This window comes from Equus przewalskii, chromosome 2, assembly GCF_037783145.1.
Source record: "Equus przewalskii isolate Varuska chromosome 2, EquPr2, whole genome shotgun sequence".
In the NCBI taxonomy this organism is placed as follows: Eukaryota; Metazoa; Chordata; class Mammalia; order Perissodactyla; family Equidae; genus Equus; species Equus przewalskii.
Window position 1 is genome coordinate 49500986 of NC_091832.1, and position 23750 is coordinate 49524735.

Genomic DNA, 23750 nt, shown 5'->3' on the forward strand with positions numbered 1-23750 from the left:
TTATATGCAACAAAGAATGACCCCAAATAGACAACGGAAGCCTGAGAAAAAACAAAAGCTAGAGATATTACAATCCTTGACTTCAAAATATATAGTAATCTATATAATCTATAATCTATGCTATAGTACTATATAGTATTATAGATATATTACTATAATCTATAGTAATCAAAACAGTATGGCACTGACATAAAACAGACACATGGACCAATGGCACAGAATTGAAAGCCCAGAAGTAAAACCACACAGCTAATCTTTGACAAAGGAGTCAAGAGCATACAACGGAGAAAGGAAAATCTCTTCAATAAATGACGTTGAGAAAAATGGACAGCCATATTCAAAAGACTGAAAGTAGGCCATTATCTTATACCATACACAAAAATTAACTCAAAATGGATTAAAGACTTGAATGTATGACCTGAAACTGTAAAAATCCTAGAAGAAAATACAGGCAGTACACTCCTTGATATCAGTCTTAGCAGCGTCTTTTTGAATACCATGTCTACTCAGGCAAGGGAAGCAAAAGAAAAAGTAAACAAATGGGACTACATCAGACTAGAAAGCTTCTGCAGGGCAAAGGAAATCGTGAACAAAATGAGAAGAGAATCTACCATTTAGGAGAAAATATTTGCAAATCATATATCCAAGAAGGGGTTAATTTCCAAAATATATAAAGAACTCATACAGCTCAACAGCAAGAAAACAAACAACCTGATCAAAAAATGGGCAAAGGGTATGAACAGATATTTTTCCAGAGAAGACATACAGATGGCCAACAGACACATTAAAACCTGCTCAACATCACTAATCATCAGGGAAATGCAAATCAAAACTACATTAAGATATCATCTCACACCCATCAGAATGGCTATAACCAACAAGACAAGAAATAAGAAGCATTGGAGAGGATGTGGAGAAAAGGGAACCCTTATACATTGCTAGTGGGAATGCAAACTGGTACAGACACTGTGGAAAACAATATGGAAATTTCTCAAAAAATTTAAAATAGAAATACCATACAATCCAGCTATCCAACTACTCGGAATTTATCCACAGAACATGAGATCAACAACTCAAAGAGATTAATACATCCCTATATTCATTGCAGCATTATTCACAATAACCAAGATGTGAAAGCAAGCCAAGTGCCCATCAATGGATGAATAGATAAAGAAGATGTGGGGTATATATACATATGTGCGTGTATATATATACACGCACATATACATATATACACAATGGAATATTGCTCAGCCATAAAAAAGAAAAGATTTGCCATTTGTGACAAAATGGATGGACTTTGAGGATATTATGCTAAGCAAAATAAGCCAGACAGAGAAAGACAAACACTGTATTATTTCACTGATATGTAGAAGATAAACAAACACATAGATAAGGAGACGAGATTAGTGGTTACCAGAGGAGAAGGCAGTAGGAGGGAGGGTGAAAGGAGTAAAGGGGCAAATATATATGGTGACGGATGAAAATTAGACTATTGGTGGTGAGCACGATACCGTCTATACAGAAACTGAAACATAGTAATGTACACCTGAAATTACACAATGTTAGAAACCAATATGATCTCAATAAAATAATTACATAGAAAAAGCTTATATAAACCTTAGCAAGGAAGAGAAAATTATGATCATATGAAGATAAGATTATGTATCTGAAAACCCTAACATAATCAACTGAAATTTTATTATACTTAATACAAAATTCAATATGTTGGCTGGGGGTGAAATTAATATGCCAAAAGTTTATAGCCTTCATATGTACAAACAAGTTGAAATCTAAAATTGCATACAGTTTAAAAATATAAGCATGAAAATATTAAACCATAAAAATACTAATAGAAAATATGGGAGAATTTTTCTTTAAATGTTCTTGGTTTTGGTAAGGCATTTCTAAGCAATGCCTACAGAATCTAGAAGCCATTAAAAAAAAGAAAAAAGATTCAAAAATGCAACCACATGAGATTAAAGCAGTTCTTTGTGGCAAGAAAACGTCAAGTCAAAAATCACAGAGTTAATTTTCTTAGCATCACAAATCAATACTGGAGAGTCTAGTAAATTATCAGAAAAGTGGGCAAGAAATGACCAGATACTTGCAAGTTAAGAAACATGATTGGCTTTAAAATTTATGAAACGATATGCAACCTCAGACCCAGTCATAAATGAAACACAAACTAAACAACGAGGTGACTTTTCTTTAAAAAAACAACAGCGCCAGCGAGAGTGTGGGGCACTGAATCTCTCCCACTTCACGTGGGAAGATATATGGATACAATCGCACTGGAGGGAAATTGAACAGGAAAGTTGATCTTTCGGAATTAAAAGTTGATACGCTCTTCGGCCTCGCAATACTTCTAAGTTTTTACCCTACTATAAATTTTTTGTGTGTGAAATGAAAGATGCACACAGATATTAATTACAGCATTATTTGTAATAACAAATATTGAAAATAAATTTAATACAGTGAAGAGTTAAATAAGTTATGCTGTGTCCCTATATGCAGTACATTGTCATTTCAAAGCACCTTCACATGTACTGATTTGGGAAGCTCTCCGAAAATACGTTAAGTGAAATAATTACAGAACAGCATGTTTGTCACTACGTGTCTGTGGGGAATGTTCAGAATCCTATAAGTTTTTAAATGCATTGCCCATTTCTGCTAGGACTCTCAGAAACTAGTAACAGTAACTCTTCTGGGCCAGGGGCTGGGCTCCTGAGGGACAGGGGTGGGAGACTGCCTCTGCACTGGCTTCCCTTATGCACCTTTAAAATTTTTACGTATGAATAAGTTATTTGTTAAAAATAATAATTTAACATTGTCTAATTTGAATATTCATCCCTGAAGAAAGACACTGAGCGGACTAGAGAGAGTCTCCTGCAGGAATGCTTGAGTGCTGGACCCAGGACCAGTATTGGACAGGCGGAGCAATCAAGGGCACACTCTCAACATCAGGGGAAGGACTGAAGGGAGAGTTGGCAGAACCATCAGAGAATTAACGTGAAGGCAAAGTAAATCAACCTCTTGATATTCGGTATTGTTTCAGTTTTCCCTGTCAAAGCGACTGAAAGGGAGAAGACTTTTGTTTGCCTTTAAGTTCTTTGAGGGGCTTGTTTCTCATTCCCCTGCTTCGTGGCTTGATTTTCTCTAAGTTTCCAAGCACATGGACCATCTGGGGGTTTTGTCCTTTGCTTAGAGCTCCAGAAAAGACTTCCTATGGGTGAGGGGTTTCTGCAGCCTCGTTGGGAGTGGTAAGGGCAAGACAGCTCCCTCTGTTAGTGGAACAGGCCAGGACTGTAGGACTAAATGGTGTAATTTAAGAAGAGGAAGCACCTTAGGGAAAATAAACAGTTCTTAGCTGCTGGGGACATAGTTATTTCTCAATTTAATAAATTATACTCTGTCCAGCAACAAAAGATTCTGATGTACCTTAAAATATAAATGTTTTTCAATAAAGAATTTAGTGGGAAGGAAAATTGAGGTCAAATCTCAACACCAAAGCAGGGGAATGTAAGTACACAGAAAGACATGACATGAAGTCCTACACAATTAGTAACAGTGGGTCAAAATTCACTTCTACTTCCTGCAGCCAAGATAAGACAGCTGAAATGCATAGGCCCCTTGGGGAGGTCATTTACTGACTGGGGTTGTGTAAGTGACCAAGAGCAGATTCTTTTCTGGGAACTGGGTTTGATTTGAAGGAGAAAAAACATGTTTCCCAAAGACAATTAAGTCTGTCTCTAATATTCTGCCCTTGTCCCCTGCTCCCCAGGATGCGAGCACAGAAAACTGTTCTGGCTTCTACACTCCAACCTCTGACTGGAACCCCATCTAGGATGGATGTTAGCAAGAGTGCCAGCCCAGGACAACATTATGAAGTACTTTTGGGTTTTGGTTTTTGTTATCATTTGTGCTTCCTCACTCACACTCTTCTGTTCTCCCTTTCCTGCGTAGCCTTTCTTATTCTTCTCCATTTTTTTTCAAAGCACAATTCTAAGAGTGATTTCTTGGCTAATTGTTGTAGAGCCATGTTCCAGCAGAAGGGGGCAATTGCATGGTGTAGCTTTCCTGCTACCAACAGTGTTTTTCAATGTTACAAGGAGTTTTGAAGGGAAAAATCAGGGGAGAAAGAATGTTGGAGTCAGGAGACACAGGTTCCAGGTTTGGTTCCTCTTCTGTTTACTAGTTGTGAACCATAGGGGTAAATCATTTCGTTTGTCTGTGACTTATTTTGAAAACTGGCAGTAGTATACTAATTGCCTAAGGGTGGAACCAAATTGCTGCAGGATCATTTAGGATCTAATTCTGTAAGAGATGTAGTGAAAGTCTAGCACACAGCCCAGGACAACTGAGCAGGCTGAAAGGACAGTAACTGTGTGTGTAAAATGGACCTGGGATGTTTTTAAAGTAAACTGGCTAGTTCCTCAAAACCGTGTTAGGACCTAACAGATAGTTCGTACTCCTATTTGTGGAACTCCTAACCTACATCATGAAACTATCACGATGTACCCTTAATCCACATTAAATGTAATTTTTCATTTACAATTTAAAGCATATTTATATTCTTTTATTTTTTGTGAGTAATTTACTTTATCACTATAAATCACAAAACTGATGTTTTGACATTCATTTTGCATTCTCAGAAATTCTTGTAAAGTGAAAATAAAATCTAACAATGAATTATATTTAAATATAGTAAAATTTTTACAAGTACTAAATTCAATGTTTAATGAAGTTAACACATATTTATCAACATTTAATTAAATGTTTTTCCTTTTTGATTTTGCAACTCTCTCAGCATATCTTGAAGCCTATAATGTCCTCCGTAGGTCTCAAACCCTAACAAGCTTAAAGTATCCAAGCGCTGTTAGCTCTAGTGCCTTCTGAGCAAAGTTGCTCTCCAGACGCCTGGTCTCATGACAGCAATGGGTAGGAGTGGAGGCAAATACTGTCTGCCTCAGGGACATCCGCCCCGAACTGCTGACAGAGGGGACTCCACACACTGTCAGAGGCATAAGTCTCCTTTTCATTAATTGATTTTAATGCTGTGGCTTTGGGATGTGACAAAGAAAGAGATGCAGAATCCAATCAGATGTCATTTAATTTCTTTGAAAGTTTTAGTTCAGACTAAAAGAAAATAAACAAACAAAGAAAGCAAGATCCAACGAAGCTGTAAAGGAAGCTGCTATAACCTTCAGGCTGGGCACTGACTGACTCAAATCAAATGGAAGATTTCAGGAATAGTATAAACTGGGATAATGGAATCCTAATTAAAAGGGATGCACCTGGAATCCTATGTTATAAAAACCATAAAAAGGGGCTCAGTATGTCTGTAGTGACCCAATCACCTTGTAGGTGTTCTGTTATCTATTGTTGTGTAACAAACTACCTTAAAATTTAGTAGCTTAAAACAACTTGTTATTTTTATATTTCACAATTTCGTTGTCCAGGAGTTCAGATGGGTTCCCTAGGGATGATTTGATTCAGAAGCACAATATCTGGGGCCACAGCTGGCATGATCTGAATGGTAGTAGGCTGGGACAGCTGGCACTGGCCAGGTGTATCTCTCTCTATCCAGACATGACACCTGCTAGTTTGGGCTTTTCCATGGCGTAGTGGACTCGAGGTCGTTAAACTTCTTACATAGCAACTGGCTTCCTTCAGAGTGAACATTAAAAGAGATTGGGTGGAGCAACAAGACTTCATTTCTGTCACATTCCATTGATTACAAGGAAGTCAGAAATTTTGAGGAGATGTGGATTCCCAGAGGCATGGTCCATTGAGGGCGCCATCTTGAAAGACCATCTGCCACATCAGGTCTCTTCCTGGCTCAAGGTCTATGACTGATAAACACCTCAGGTCCTAGAGACAGCAACCCCAATATGACTAGGACAGACAGTAAAACTTAATCCTGGCAAGGCTTAGAATTGTACATAGACAGGTAATAAAATGAATCAAATATTCGGTAATAACTTGGGGCTAAGTTTAGGAACAATTTATATATTTGGTGCTATGTTTGAGAAAATCTGTCATATTCATGTATCTGACAGATTAACTTTGTGATTCCAATTTAAAATGTGTAATTAAATAATTTATTTTGGGCCTGAGTTTTTAGGTGAGAGTGATAAGAGAATAAGTTTGTAAACAATGTTGGAATGTTTAAGGGAATCTAGGATTCGCTATTTTTTTAATTTATTTAGATTTAGGAGAGTGGCTAGGTAAAACAGGTTTTGCTTTTGATGTTAGGCATTCCAAGTGCTTCAAAAGAAATCAAATATATTACACTTGTAAAAGCAGTGTAAAATGTTTGTAAAAGTATAAATAAGTTGTAAATAGGGTTAATTATTTAGCATATTTTGTTCAGAATAAACTGATTAAATGGTAGTCAAAAGCTTCCTTAATTGTTAAAATTCACTGTATTTATAAATACAATAAAGAAAAATGAACTTTAAGCTTGTGTTCAACAAGGTTTAAAGAGAACCAGGATTTTTAAATTTTTATATTAGTAAATTAAAAATTAATTGTGTTTAAAGTAGGCGCAAATAGTCTTTGGTATGTGTGAAGCAAGCCATGCACACTAAGTACCACAAATTAATACTTCTGATTCAATCTTATTCCTCTGTGCTCCACTAAATTCGTCATTCTCATTCTTTGCCTTAGTGTCTCGGAACTATTAACTCTGGTGCTAATCTCTGTTAATCTATTAAGAGTTAAAGTATGAACATCTTACTTAACACTCCTTAAATATGGAAATAGCCTCAGAGGCGGGAGACTGTACACTCACACACAGATCCAGTTTTGGAGGCCTGAGCTTAGAAGATTAGGGAAGGGAGCTCTTTAAAAAAGAATATGTAAACATATTTAGAATGAAAAAATCATAATGAATTACAAATTTTAAAAATATTACAAAATCCAAAGAAATAGTATAATTTTATCAACTAACTGCCTGATACATTCTATAATATCTTTTTCCTACCTTTTTAAAACTTTTTGGCTGCATACTTGGATTGCCTCTTCATATGACAATGATTTTGATAATAGAGAATAGAAGTAAAATAGAAAAGATTATATATTCTTTTCTCTAGTATGAATGAGCTTGTTCTTCATTATTGATTATTACAAAAGTTTCTTTCAGTTTCACAATTTTTGTTGATAATGCAATGTGAATTTTTAAAATATTTGTCAGATACTTTCACATCTCAATACAACCTCTAACCTTCACTTTTATGTGCAATGCTGGCTGGTTGGCACGGTGGCAGTGGGGGTTTTCCTGGGTGCCATGCTTATGCCATAATAGGTAGCAACAACTAGACTATATTGGAATGAACCACACAATAGATCCACTAAACCAAAATCAAATATTTTGCTAAATCTGCTTCTACTTAGCAAGATCTCAATAATGGTGCAGTCTGTCCAAAACGAACATGTCACAGAGAAGTCAGAGTGGTCAAAGGAAAGTGGTCCTAACCAGTCGGGGGAGAAAAATCTTACTTCTCTAGATTGTACCAAATGTGTATCCATGTGATCATACGGCATATATACAATTGTGTCAAACAGTTTTAAATAATTTGGGCTTGATTAGATACACAAAATACATTAATTGTACATCAGTTGAAAATTACTTAAAAGTTTAAAGAATGAAATAGAAATCACCCATCATTCTTCAGTCAAGGCATAATTGCTGTGAATATTTTTGAGAGTTCCTTGTGATATTTTTAAAAACATAGTTGTGATATTTTTATAAACATAAGATGCAACATTTTGATTAAGGCCAAGTTAGAGTAACTGGTTTGCCCATGTGCACCCTTTCCATGACCGGGATTGCATACATTGTATAAAAATGGCCTCACTAAAATGTAAAAGAACAATTTAAACAATTACCATGTAACTTATGTAATCAGCCTCTGTTCTGTAGCTGTGACTTCGCCCTCCTCATCCTACCCTTGAGGCTCATGCTAACCGCCCAGGGCCAAGAGGGAAGGTGAGGCTTAGGGAACGGGTGAGAATGTTTCTTCCCATCTTACCTAGGAGGTTTTTTTCTCTTTTAACTTTTAATTTTGATATAATTTTAGACTTACAGAAAAGTTGCAAAAATAGACAGGAAGTTTCCAAATTCCCTTCACCCAGTTTTCCCTGGTGTTATTAGCTTCTATAACTAATGATAATAGTTCTTCTAATGATAATAGAACTATTATCATATACGGAACCAGGTAACTATTATCAAAACCAGGGAATTAACATTGATACAATGCTGTTAGCTAATCTATGGATTCTATTTACGTTTCACTAGTTTTCCCACCAATGTCTTTTTTCTGGTTCTAGGAACTAACCCAGGATTCCACATTGTATCTATTGCCACATCTCCTTCGTCTCGTCTGTGACAATTCCTTACTCTTTCTTTGTCTTCTACAACTTTGGTACTCACAGCATACTGGCCAGTTGTTTTGTAGAACATACTTTGATTTGGGTTTGTCCTGATTTGATTGAGTTTATGTGTATTTGGCAAGGATACCACAGAAGGGATGTGCTCTTCCCAGTGCATCACATTAGGAGATACATGATGTCTGTATGTCTTATTACTGATGTTGACAACTTTGATCACTCAGTTATGTTGCCTGTGCCAGGTTTCTTCTCTGTAAAGTTACTGTTCTTACCTTTGTAATTAATAACTGTCTTGTGGGTAGATGCTTTGAGGCTATGTGAATATCCTGTTTTTCATCACACTAATTTTAGCATCCATTGATGGCTCTTATTCTTATCTGCACTAATAGGATTTTTAAAAGCTATATTTCTGAATTTGGGACCCAAGCCAATAAGGCAAGATTATGGCCTACCCATTCCTGAATATTTAATTTTCATTAATCCTTCAGTTGATGGAATATCTTTTAAATATTTTTTTCAAGAAAAGTAATATGTGAAATGTTTCCTCAGCCCTCATACAATGAACATCTATGTCTGTGGCTCTTCCCCATGAGGTCTGACCTGAGGAGGCGCACTTCTTCACACTGGAGCTCAATGGATGCTGCCCCATTGTTTGTTGCTGTTAACCTGTGGTTCCTTTATAGAAGCAGCTGCCCCTTTCTCTTCCTGAATTCCGGAGAACAGTTTTCTTCTTATAATTTGAAAGTCTGGTCAGGAAAGACATAGAGATGTCTTTCAGTGATTGTGTTTCAACTATGGTACTTTCAGTCCACACATTCCTTTGGACACGCATGCGTTTAGAGATTTCAGTTTAGGCAAGGTGCGCTCAGGTAGGTCTTTCATCACTGCTTTTGTTCTTGCTGTCTTGATTTCTCCCTAAGAGTCATGCATATTTCTGAGGTAATATCATGCTTCTTTAGGTGTCTATTTTGACTGTCTCCTTCACTGTTTTATCTTTGTGACCTTCCTTTACATTACAGAGAGATTTCTCAAATTTCTCATCTATATCAATCATTCAATTTTCTGTAATGTCATTTTATTCTTTATTCTCGTCAAAGGGTATTTAAATTATTCTGCTGAATTTCTAATTTGGGGGAAGATCTTCACTTCATGTATCTGCCTTTTTGTTTCATCGTCTTCTTTTTTCATCTCAGCCTGTTCTTTATTATTTTTTCCTATTTAATAGAGACCATAGCTTCTCACACATTGCTGAGGGTAGTAAACGGTTTTCTAAAAGTTTCTTCTTTAGAAATTCCTATAGCTTCAGGGTGATGTTTGCATTCTGCAATCTTGAAAGGTTTTTTTTTTAATTTTAAGCAAAGTCCATATATTTTTGTTTCTTGTATATTCATCTTTGAATGAGGAAAACCCCAACAGACCTGGCTTTTTGCCTTGGACCTATTGTTGCTTTCTTTAACATAGGTCTGTGGTATTTTTTATAGTAGCCCAAAGGGGCTAAGACACATCTCAACTAAATACAGCACCAGTTTAGGATCACAGTATAGCACAGTATAGGATCTGGAACCAGAAAGGAAAAGGAAAGTTGAGACAACCAGAAAAATTTGAATAGAGTCTACCAATTGAATGCTTGTACTGTCACAATGCTGATTTTATGATTGGGTGGGTTAGAGGGTGGTGAGGTAAGAGAATGTCCTCGTTTTTGGGAGTGACACACTTTAGTATTTAGGGGTAATGGGGCATCATGTCAGAGTGTGTGTGTGTGTACACATATACACATACACAGAGAGAAAAGGGTGTGTATGTGTACACATATACATAGAGAGAGAAGTAATTGTGTGTGTACACATATGCTTATATACAAAGAGAGATTGGGGTGTGTGTGTGTGTGCACATATACACAGACACAGAGAGAAAAGGGTGTGTGTCTGTACACATATACATACACATAGAGAGAGAAGAGGGGTGTCTGTGTGTGTACACATATACATACACATAGAGAGAGAAGAGGGGTGTCTGTGTGTGTACACATATACAGACACATAGAGAGAGAAGAGGGGTGTCTGTGTGTGTACACATATACAGACACATAGAGAGAGAAGAGGGGTGACTGTGTGTGTATACATATACAGACACATAGAGAGAGAAGAGGGTTGTCTGTGTGTGTACACATACACATACACATAGAGAGAGAAGAGGGGTGTCTGTGTGTGTACACATATACAGACACATAGAGAGAGAAGAGGGGTGTCTGTGTGTGTACACATATACAGACACATAGAGAGAGAAGAGGGGTGTCTGTGTGTGTACACATATACAGACACATAGAGAGAGAAGGGGGAGGGTGGAGGAGGAGGATGGAGACCATATAGTAATTGGGGAATCTAAGCAAAGGGGAAGCTGGAGTTCTTTATATTGTTCTTGCAACTTTTCTATAGATTTAAAACTATTTCAAAAAAACAATACTTGTCTTAAAAAACCTAACAGAAATTTATGACCAAGACCTTAAGTTTGATAATAAAGAACAGGAGCAGAAACTTGGTGTCCCAAATTAAACTAAACTAAATGCTAAAAAATGGTGCTGAACAAAAGACTCCAAATTGTGAAAGAAATCCTGAGAAAAAACAACAAAGCTGGAGGCATCACAATCCCTGACTTCAAAATATACTACAAAGCTATGGTAATCAAAACAGCATGGTACTGGTACAAAAACAAGCACACAGATCAATGAAACAGAATTTAAAGGCCAGAAACAAAACCACACATCTATGGGCAGCTAATCTTTGACAAAGGAGCTGAGAATATACAATGTAGAAAGGAAAATCTCTTCAACAAAGGTGTTGGGAAAACTGGACAGCCACATGTAAAAGAATGAAAGTAGATCATTCTCTTATGCCATTCACAAAAATAAACTTAAAATGGATCAAAGAATTGAAAGTAAGCCCTGAAACCATAGGACTTCTAGAAGAAAATATAGGCAGTACACTCTTTGACGTTGGTCTTAAAAGGGTCTTTTCAGACACCCTGTCTTCTCGGACAAGGGAAACAATACAAAGAATAAACAAATGGGACTTCATCAAACTAAAGTGCTTCTATAAGGCAAAGGAAAACAGTATTGAAATGAAAAGACAACCCACCAACAGGGAAAAAATATTTGCAAATCATATATCTGACAAAGGGTCAATCTCTGTAATAGATAAGGAACTTATGCAACTCATCAAGAAAAAATCAAACAACTCAATGAAAAAATGGGCCAGGGATATGAACAGACATTTCTCCAAAGAAGATATAAGGATGGACAATAGGCACATGATAAGATGCTCATCATCACTGATCATCATAGAAATGAAATCAAAACCACACTAAGATATCACTTTATACCCATTAGAATGGCTATAATCACCAGGACAAAAAATAACAAATGTTGGAGAGGTTGTGGAGAAAAAGGAACCCTCGTACACTGCGGGCAGGGATGCAAACTGGTGCAGCCACTATGGAAAACAGTGTGGACAGTCCTCAACCATATGACCCTGGCATCCCACTACTGGGTATCTATCCAAAGAACTTGAAATCAGCAACTCAAAGAGACTTGTGCACCCCTATGTTCACTGCAGCATTATTCACAATAGCCAAGATGTGGAAGCAACCCAAGTGCCCATTGACTGATAAATAGATAAAGAAGATATGGTATATATATACAATGGAATACTACTCAGCCATAAAAAGACAAAATTGTCCCATTCACAACAACATGGATGGAACTGGAGGGTATTGTGTTAAGTGAAATAAGCCAGATAGAGAAAGACAAATACTGTATGATTTCACTCGTATGTGGAAGATAAACAACATGGACAAAGAGAACAGATTAGTGATTACTAGGGAGAAGTGGGATGGGGAGTGAGCAAAAAAGGTGAAAGAGCACACCTATAAGATGACTGACAATTAATAATGTACAACTGAAATTTCACAATGTTGTAAACTATCATAACCTCAATAAAAAAAAAAAGAAAAAGAAATGGTGGTAAGTTCTGAAATAAAAATGTTTGTTTCATTTCTCTCATCACTTTTGTTGACTTCCGCCATGTATCAGGCTCTGTTTCAGGTGCCGGCCTGCACATCAAGATGGATAAGACACGTGTCCTAATGAAGGAGACTGATACATACAAACACAATTAGGAACTGCAGCCAAGGTGGTACAAGGAATCCACGCTTTAATCACCCTCTCTGATCAAAAGATATAGCAATGACTGGTGTTCAATTGATAAAATAAGGCCATTATAGTAAGACGCTCTAATACCTTAGCAGCCTACGTAAGCAAACCAAAATATAAGCCTGTAAATGCTTCAAGGTTAAGAAATCAAAACCTAAGGACCACCTACCACAAACAGCCAACTAGTCTTTTCCAAACAAGGCAAATGGTTAAGCTAGAGCCAATTAAACAGCTTCCTCGTCTTGCTCCCACCTTTTCTCTGTAAAAGTCTTTTCCCAGCTTCTGTCAGTGGGGCACTTCTAACCACTTCTGCTTCAGTACTGACTGATTTGAGTCAATTTTCGCTCAAATGAACACTTAAAAATTTTAGTATGTCTCAGTTTATCTTTTAATACTGGTAAAATATAAAAAGAGAAAGTGAAAATGACTTAGCTGAGCTCAGAAACCAGAGAAACATTTCTATGGGCTGGAAGCTGAGCAGGGAACAGGGCTGAAGGTGATCCCGGCCCTGATATCAGTTCGACTACATTAAGCCCAGCATATATGGTGTTAAAACCAAAGCCCTCTTTCCCTGCTCACTCCCTGGCTCCCTGGCTCCAGAATCCACCATCCGCCATGGAGACAACTGGCCAAGGACCACCACCTGTGTTCCTTATCGTCTCCTCCTTCTCTCTGCAGGTAGTCTCAAGGCCACGCACACAGCCTGGTGGGAAAGCTCTGACCAGCAAGGCCATATGCTCCCCCTCCCCTACCTAAAATCCCCAATAAAAACCCTTCCTTTTAGCTTTTCGGGGAGTTTGGGATTTCACCGTTAGCTGCCCTCTCTCCTTGCCCAGTGCTGTGCAATAATAAAATTCCTACTTTCTTCCACTACACCCAGTGTCAGAGACTGGCTTGCTGTGCAACGGGTGAGCGAACCTACTTCAGGTCTGATATCTAAGGGACAGGCTCTGCGCCTGGAAAAAGGCCCTGTGACCAGGGTTGAGATCCTGCCTGGAAAAGCCGACAAAAAACAAGCCCTATTCCAGAGGGAAAGGTGGGGTTGGGGGATGGGCTGTGTAAGCTGAGCTCAGGCTGGAAGCCAGGGCTGGGGTGGAGATCTTGCTGACTGTGAAAGGCAGTTAGAAACAGAAGAAGACTCTGAATTGAGCAGTTAGAAATCTCGGATTGGGAAGAAGGATAATCAGGAACTCACACAGTTCGAGGCGCTTTACACATATTAACTCCTGTAACTGTCTCACAACCCATCGGGGAAGAGCACTGAGGTGCAGAGAGTCTAATTAACTTGTCCAAGCTGACACCACTAACAATAGTGGGCAGAAATGGTTTTTCAGCCAGTGCTCTTGAGCAAAGCAGATTCTCCTTACAGCAGAATGGTGGAAATTCTAGCATGCCTCCCCTTTAACTCTGCCTCAAAATGACTCAGGTTCTGTTAAATATCTTATTTTGAATAGCAATACAAATTGGCAATTATCACTTTTTAAAAAATCATTCTATGATGCACATTTTTCCACACTTCAATATCTCTAAAATTTGAAAGTTTCCCAGAATTTCTGTTGGCCACCAGTCTTTTGTGATGTGGTGGTCCCTGACAGGTGATAAGATGATAAGACAGATGAGGGTCAGAGGCATGAAGAAAATTCTGAGGATGTTCTAAGAAATGTTCTGTCACCCATGCTCTAATTACCACAAAGACCAATGTGATGTAAAAGATATGAACATCAGTGTGTGAATCCAAAAAGCTGACAACGGTGTAGGAGCACCTTAGTCACCGACTTTTACACATGTACAGAGTTATATACAATACAAATTGACATCTAGGGGCCAGCTGGTGGTGTAGTGGTTAAGCTCATGCACTCCGCTTCAGTGGCCTGGGGTTTGGGGGTTAAGATCCCAGGCAGAGACCTAGCTCATCAAGCCATGCAGTGGCTGTGTCCCACATAAAATGGAGGAAGACTGGCACAGACGTTAGCTCAGGGCCAGTCTTCTCCACACACACACGCACACAAATTGACTTCTAACTCAAAAGAACTCTTTTTGATAAGTATAAAATAAAAATTACGTGTGATAACACAGCATTATGGCAAGATTTAATTGGCAGGGTTTTTCCCTTAGTGGTACATAAAATAGTGCTGACTGTTTAGCACTCTCACTGGCAATCAATGACACCCTGGATTTCATAAAATATGACACATTGCTTTTGTTTAACTCGTAGCTACCATCTGGGGATTAGTTCTGTGACACTGTCTTTGATACCCTCAATATCAATCCAGGCTGGGGATGAACCCAAATTACCATTCAAAGGTCTACCTCTTACTTGGAGGCCTGGCAGGCCCGGTGAGGGCAGCTCCACACCTGCCGGACAGGAGGGGCGAGCTCAGGGTAAACCCCAAGCAAGAGAGAGAACAGAAAAATCTCCTACTCGAAAAGAGCCTGCTACTAAATGTCCGGAATCCCATGACATTTTACAAAATAGCCAATAGACCAAAAAAACCAGAATACAAATTCTCTTCAGATGAAATCCAGTTTATGGAGCAGTATAAAAAAATACATAAAAATAAAGATGTTTATGATATTCAAAGAGATAAATGAAGACACAATTTGCATTAAAAATAACAGACAGTTTTAAAGGCAGCAATTAAAGATAGGATATGAGAATTATTTTAAAAAGATTCTTGACGTAAATTTAGATGTCAATAAAGCAACGTGACTCTAGTGAGCCTCAACACGTGTATAAGACCGCCTTTAAGTGCTGTGCATCCGTGGCTGTCCCAGCATTCACACACACTATGAGGTAAACGCTCTTATCCCCATTTTCCGCATGAGGAAAGTGAGGTCCAGAGAAGCTAGTAAGTTGTCCAAGCCCGGTCAGCTAATGAGTTACAGAAACGGAACTGAACCTAGACAGACTGGCAGCAGAGCCCCAGCTCTTAAACACCCCCAATTCTGCTTCTGCCTAAATCCTGAATGGAGCTTTGAAGAGAGGATGTGTGAGTTTGAAGATTGGAGAACTGAAATAAATCTAAACAGAATTTGGCACAAAACTGTCTTTAGCACAAAATTCACAAAGAGACAGATAATTAAATAGCAGGTTTAAGACACAGAGGATACAAGGAAAGGACCCAACACTTATGTATCAGGAGTTCTAGAAGAAAGAATGAAAGAAATGGTGAAGAGGCAGTATTTGACGAAATAATGGGGAAGAATTTTCCAAAATTAAATGAAGATGCAACTCTTGAATGGACTGTTGAAGAGAGAATTTTTGAATTGGAAGATTAGAGAATCGAAGTAAATCTAAACAGAATTTAACAATACGACAGAAACCAAGGGCGTTTTATCCACGAAGGACCGGACACAGAGCACACTTCTCATCAGCTACAGTAGATGACAAGGGGGTAATACTTTAATGTGTTAAAAGAATATGATAGTGAACAGGATTTTGTGCTCAGTAAATGAATCATTAAAGAGTAAAGGAAAAATAAAGGGAATTAGTCACAGATCCTCACTAAAAGACCTACAAAGTATCATATGTCAGCAAGAAAAAAGTGCATTAAGGATAAAAGAAACAATGGTAACGTACATTGACAAGTGAGAATTTAATTAGCTACCGAATGTATTAAAAAAGGGTTTATGTTAAACAAAGAAGAGAAATAAAACATGTAATGAAAATAAGCAGGGGGAGTGTCCTAAGGGTAAAACCCTCCAAGGTCCTTTCTGTGGTCAACTCTACGCTCTGTTAGAACAATTCACAGCTGGGCATCTGTGTGTTACAAATCTCAGCATAGCCCCTGTAGCAGGCTGAAAACGCCTCCGAAGACGTCCTCCTCTGCATCCTCGGAACCTGAGAACATTGTCTTATGTGGCAAAGACTTTGCAGATGTGATTTTAAGTTAAGCACCCTGAGACGGAGAGGTTATCCTGGGTTATCTGGGTGGGCTCTAAATACGAGCACAAGTGTTCTTCTAGCAGGGAGGCAGAGGGAGATCTGACAACAGGGGAGAAGACAACAAAGGCAACAGAGGTGGACCTTAGAGTGACACGGCACAAACCGGGGCATGCTGGCACCTACCAGAAGTTGAAAGAGGCAAGGTAGGATTCGGTCCTGGAGACTCTGTGGGGAGCGCAGCCCTGCTTCCGTCTTGGTTCTGGACTTTGGGCCTCCAGAGCTGTGAAAGAGTAAATTCGTCTTGTTTCAAACCACAAAGTTTGTGATAATTTGTTACAGCAGCTACAGGAAGCTAATGAAGATCCTAAATTTAAAACAAAACAAAATATCTTTCTCTAGTTTAAAACAAAAGAGGTAAAAAGAAATTCATGTATAATAACAATAACAATTATAATGTACCCATAAATAATTTAACAAATAAACAGATATGGAAGACTTCAGTGGAGAAGATTTCAAAATATTATTAATTACCACTAAGGAAGGAGCAAGAGAGAGAGGAGGAAGGGAAGGGGGTGAAATCAAGCCTTGAGAATATCTCTAACGTCTTATATCCTTAAAAATATCTGAAGAAAATATGGCAGAATGTTGAGTCCTTTAAATTCAGTAGTGGGTATATTAATGTTATATTATTCTCTTTTCTTGTTTTTATATTTGAAATGTTTCACAATAAAAAAATAAAAGAACAAAAGCAAAAATAAATAAAATACCATGGGGCCCTTTCGTATCAAAGTGGAAAGAGAATTCAAAAGATAGGCTCTGTCTTCCTGCTGGATGTTTGTTTGTAGATGAAGCCTTGGAAGCTGTTGAGAGAAGCAGCTTCGCATGCACGTGACATCAGCAAGGGCTCTGGGAGCCCGGCAGCGACTGAGGTTGGCATTTGGCAAAGACAGAAGGGACGGACCATCCCCCAGTATGAGGGAAGGTGGATATGCTGGGCCTGAGATATCACGTGTTCTTCTCTTAGTTTTAAAGAGATTCTACAGCACAGTTCAAACAAACGCTTTCAACAATCTTTTTTGGTTTTTGTTTGCTTTTTTTTTTAATGCACTTCTTTTTCAGATAACTTGGAAGAGACAGAAATATCCCCTGAACTCTAGTAACTGAGCCCGGTTGTGTGGGAAAGAGAACCTGCCTCCAGATCAGTGAGAGGTTGTGTGATGGGGAGGGAGGTCTGAACCCGAGCCAGGAACCGGGTTCCAAGTCTCAGTCTACAAGTAACTCGCTGGGAGGTCTCTACGATTTCCATCACCTATAAAATGAGGAAATACATGTAAACAACCGCTAAGGTCATTGTTGACATTATCATGCTACAGCCACCTCGCAGTGTTTTTGTGCCTTTTATACATTAAATAAGCCAACCAAATAAATATCTTTTTCTCCCTTAAGATCCCCCAGTAATGAATGAAAAGTGAGAAACCTGGATTCTGGAATGGAAGCAATTTGTCTCTTCTTTTTGAATGAATTTCGTCATCACCATCAGGATTGTCTTTGAGAAAACAGAACTATGAGATAACAAGTCTTCATTCTTGGAACTTTGGTCTGATGATTTTATTTAATGAATATTTTTGATATTTTACAACTATATTAAGAGAATTCTGAAGACCTCTACCCAGAGAAGAAAATATCTGAGCAAGTATTGTGAAAGAGAACCCAAGGAAATAGTTAGGTTAATGAGCTCAATCCACTTGTTCACATATTCACTCTTCACTAAAGGAAATAATAACCTACTGGACAGCTGTGGCAGAGACCACTAACAGCCCCTGAGGTCCACTCTCTCCTTCTCCCTTTTATTGATATAATCACTAGAGTGTTAACTGGGTAATTGGCTTCCTAGCTACCAATTGCCTTTCTCAGCCTCCTTTGTGCCTCCATCTGGAGTCTGGCCAACGGATGCAAGAGGAAGTTACAAGAGCAACTTCTATGTCTCATCCTCTAAAAGGAGAAATTGCATGCACTTTACTCTGTTTCCCCCTCCTGCAGACTGAAATTCAGATGTGGTGCTAGTGAGGCAGCTTTGATTTGTGAAGAACAGATGCTTGGGGATAACAATGATGGAGCAACAAAACAAAAGGACCCTGGCCCCTGCATGATGCTGTGGAGCAGAGCTCTCTCCCAGGACTGCAGACTGCTCGCCTGTGCACTTTGATGTGAGAGAGAAGTCAAAATCTATCTTGTTTCAGCCCCGAAGTTGTGGGTCTCTTTGTCACAGTAGCTTAACCTGTGCCCGAGTTAATGCAATGACTGAAAAGGAACTCAAGATTTTCACAGAAGTCCCAGAGGAGAGGGGAACTTTTATTAAGGATCTGTAACTGCCAGTAAGACCAGGAACAAATACTAGCTTGAATCTAAATGCAAGGAAATGATCAGAAAAATCCATATAGATGGACATTCTGCAAAACAACTGGCCTGGATCCTTAAAAGTTGTCAGTGGCATAAAAGACAAAAAGAGGCTGGGGTATTAATTAGATTAAAGAAGTCTAAAGAACCATGACAAGTAAATACAATACATGAGCCTTGATTGGACCGTAAATCCAAATATTTTTGAAATTTATTATATGTTTATACCACATATATTATAGCATTATATACATATAGCATTATTGCTATAAGTGGAGGAATTAGAATATGAAGTGTGTGTTGGATAATAAAGCAGCGTGGGTGCTGGCTGTCTCGAGGATTGCAGCTGCAGTGTGGTTATGGAGGAGAACGCAGGAAACACGCTGAACCAGTTAAGGGGAAAGTGTTTAATGTCCACAAGTTATTTCCAAATGTTCGAGTAAACTAATAATAATAGAAGTAATAATAATTTTTATATATGGCAAAATATTAACAATTTATGAATCTAGGTGAATGTAGGTGAGGAGCATATTGACATTCTTTGTACTTTTCTTACAATATTTCCGTAGATTTGCAATTTTAAAAACATAAAATATTGGAAGATAACTGGCAGAAAATATACATGAATATCTTTTAGACTTTAAGCTGGGAGAAATATTCTTAAATTGGTTATATAAGAAAAGATTGATATATTTAACTACATTAAAATTAAAGAATTTTGTTCATCAAAGAAACTCTAATTCTGTTTATGATATTTAAGGTTTTTGTTATCTGCTTGACTTTCCCCATTAGAAATGTAGCTTCCGGAGGGGAAGAACGTTGGTACTGTATTCCTAGTGCTTACACCAGCATCAGCATACAGTAGTTGCTCAGTACACATACGGTGACTGAATTACTGAAGGAAGGAATGAATGAGTTATATGAGTAAATTCTAATGTTTGTTAGTAATCCTTTAAACCAAATTATAAAGTATTGTGGCTCGATGGGCTTGGTTAAGATCTGGTTTTGAACAACAGTTCCGGAATGCTAACTTAATTATGTCATTTAATCTTGTCACTGAATCCCAAGGGCTAGTCTGGTGACAGACTGCCTGAGTTCAAATTCTGATGCTCTCAGTAAGTAGCTACAGAGCAGTGATCACAGACAAGTCACATAAGTTCACTAAGCCACACTTTCCTTACCTTTAAAATTGGGGAAAATACTAGTGGCTACTGCTAGGGTTGTTGTGAACAGTTAAATGAATCGTACACACAGATCAAAGTGTGGGCTTCATCCAGAACTCAGCAGTGGAGGGCTGGTGTGGCCTCCAGGCTGGATCTGGCCCTTCCCTTCTCTCCACCATCCTCCATCTGCTCCCACTTTGTGTTTATGCTCCAGTCACTGTGTTCCTCGTTTCCGTGAATACTCATGCTCTCATTCATCTAAAGGCCTTCGCGTGTGCTGCTGCCGTGGCATAGAACACCCTTCCCTGGTGGTTTATCTGATCGCTCCCAATGTGCATATCTCATCTCAGAACCTCTCCCCCAGAGGGAACCTCCTCACACCTCGGCCCCAGTTTAGTTAGGCAGCCTCCTATGTGCTCACATAGGCCCCTCATAGCCAGACGCTACTGAATAAGGGCTCAGCAATTGTTAAATGAGTGAATTGTAGCCCCATTCCCAACAAGACCAGACAGCTTCCTAAATGTACTGAGCCGGCACAAAGGTATTCAATGGAGAATTTTAAAAACTAACAGAGACTAAGAGTCGCTAAGGAGTGCTTCCTCTCTTTCTCATCCCTATACCATCCTCTGAGCTTATTCACGCCCCTCCAGCTCGAGACACAGGGAACTGTTAAATCACTCCTTGACCACCCCCCAGGCCCTGGCCACATCCCCCCAGCTTGTAGAAATACACAGTTAGTTTTCTGTGATTTTAGGCACCTCTTTGAAAAAGAGAGCTCAGTGAAACTTCCCTGCTCACACTCAGAGCGGCAACTCAGCACTGGGGTTTGAACTGTTGGAAAGCTGAAACCACCCAACATGTGCCACTGTTTTGTTCCCTTGTGAGTCACTGAACCTGGCGTCTGGCCTGATAATGTCCTATTAATATGAGGTATGAGTATCCGTGGCATGCAGGAGTAAGGAAGGGTCTGTCTCCTATCACTCTAACCTTGACAGGAAGTGGCTTTGAAGATGACCGCTTGCCTAAAGGTAAAACATGTTGGCAAGACAGAGCTTCCCTCTGACTACTCCATTCCCTCCACTGCCCTCTGGCTTGATTCCTATTCCCAGCATTTAAACACGTTGTCCTCTTTTCTGTCTGAGCACAGCTTGTGTCATCTCTGTCAGATTGCCTTCCAGGGCAGACACCCAAGCTTCAAGGACTCACAGTCTGTACTCAGACCATCTCATGGGCATCTGAGGTGGGGCACACATATTCCCTCGGAGCTGAGCTCTGCTGACGTTGAAGAGTCTGCACACCTGAGGGGCATGCATCTTGTCTTCTCACGGTGAGTTTGTGAGGGTAAACCATACTAAGTGTTAGCCACAGAAACTGAACACAGTATCAAAGACGCATGTGCTGTAGAAGAAGAACATGGATGTTAGAGGAGAGCAAAACTGCTCTTATCCAAAAATTGACCAGAATACCACATTGTGTCATATATTCCATTATTCTACCTATTTCATCAGGATTTGTGGAGGCAGAAAATTCTTACATTTGGTTCAATTCAAGAAATAATTGATGAGCAACAACTGTATTCCAGTAATATGTAAGGTGCTGTGGAAGATACAAAAGACGAAGCCTGGTCCTTTCCCCGAGAAACAGAGACCAGTTATTCCAGTTGTAATCCCACCTTTATCATTTCACTAGCAAAAGCACTCATATTTTTTTTTCTCTCTTTACCTACAAGTTATCTATTTCTTTTAATTTAGTTTCCCATGCCTGGAATCTTTCTATCCAGTTCATTTAACACTTTCTTAAGGTACATTCTAGAACTATACACACAGTCTTTCGACTTTAGACAAAACATGAATTTCTATAAGATGGAGTCATATTTTCTGCTTATTTCTCATTGTTTTTGGGTGATATCCAATGGCAGATTGATGCTGATTGCCTTTAGGAGTACATTGGAATGATGTCTGTCTTCAAGGATGTCTATATCCGTTTCTTGGACTATGAACTATCAGGTATAATCTAGCAGCTTCCAAATCTGGTTTGTGTTACTTACGGCTAAATGTGATACAGTCTATTGACATATAACCACGTTGAAGCTCCTATGCCATTTATATGACAACTTAGATAAACCTTCACCTTGATAGCTTGACAATCTACTTAAAATCTCAATAGTTCAACGATAACTCTATTCTTTAGTTAACGTCCTTTCGAAAGACTTTTTGAAAAAGAAGTTTTCATGATGAAAAACTATAACCAAGGCACATGATACAAAGAGGAATAGGGACTTAGGAGCCCAATCAATTTCAAATTACGTCCTACGTCTGCCAGTTACTCTGTACATGAGCTTGGCCAAATCACTGAACCCAAGATGTGGTTTCCTCAGCAGCAAAAACGAGGTAATAATACTTCCTGTGGAGAAGCGTGAGGATTAGGAATAATGCCCAAAGGCATTTGGAGAGTGCCCACAGCACGGAGAGCACTTTCTGCAATCACGGAAATTCCCTATTGTGTGTATCTTATATGGTAGCTGCTAGCCGTATGTGCCTATTGAATATTTGCAATGTGACTGAGGAACTGAATTTTTAATTTTTAATAATTAATTTAGTTTAATAATTCCATGTAGCTACTGTATTAGATATCACAGGTCTAGACTATGATAGGTCCTCAATAGATAATAGTCACTGATATGATTAATAATGGGAAGTTTGGATTTCCTAAAAGATGGTCTAAAACAAAAAACAACTCCAACAAACCAAAAATTCTCATTAAAGTTTTCTGAGATTTTCTATGAGACCTTGTGGCACATTAACCTAAATATGGCCTTTTAGATCCTCACGACCTCACATCTCTATGTCCTTTCCCTAGCCCTGAGACCAGCCCCTGCACCAGGACTTCCCTTCCTCCTTACTACTGGTATGCCCACCTCTGCTGTCATTATGTCCTCCTGAGATCCTAGACTGAGAACCCTGTACCCCTGATGCTGCAACCCTTGAGTCACCAAAGATACCATAAAAGTCTGAGAGAGAGCGCGTGTTCTTTTGGTGTTTGAGATCAGCTCCATCCAAAGCTTGCAAAAAAGCATCTCTGAATGCGTCATATCCTATACTATACACTTTGTTCACCTTGTCACCACAACAGAAAACGGGCTTCAAGATTAACGAGTTCAGCCAACAAATACTGCTGGGAGTAATTTTATCACTCTCACATTTCTCAAAAGTAACTCCATACCAGTTTCTAAAAATACCAACCATTCCAGGCCAAGTGACCTTGGAGACCTCAAGGTCTGAGTAACTTGGGCTTCAGTAGTTCTGACCTCTCTGATTTCTAGAAAGTCCAACCATGAAGAAATGATTCTAATTGTGAAAATTTCTTTGTTTATGGTTTAGAACCTTGATCTTATAGTCTGGATAATTATGATTGATTCTGAAATATAGTAGCAGAAACAAAGTAAACTAGAGGTTAGTTGCATGCTTTATAAACCAGACATAAAGAGACTGATATTAGAATTTGCCAGAAATTCCAGAAGGATGCATAAAATGATGAGAAGTTAGCCAGAAACTTGAACAAGCAGGAAAAGTATTATCCAGGTAGATGTAATACTTTGAGGCAAACATATGCTTTAGTGTGTAGAAACTTATACCAAATAGGCCTAAGAGCACAGTGAAATTATAAATAATAGCGTGTCTAAGCCAGAAGGATCTTAGATATA

The 23750-nt window shown here is 38.7% G+C and overlaps 1 long non-coding RNA gene across 1 annotated transcript in view; it reads right to left on the bottom strand.

Moving 5' to 3' along the window:
* LOC139078772 (uncharacterized) overlaps positions 1–23750 on the bottom strand; it is a 59139-nt gene that overhangs the window by 14142 nt on the left and 21247 nt on the right. The window contains exon 2 of the long non-coding RNA XR_011531824.1: positions 16671–16767. This is a non-coding gene — a long non-coding RNA (uncharacterized lncRNA). The remainder of the gene's footprint in view (positions 1–16670; positions 16768–23750) is intronic.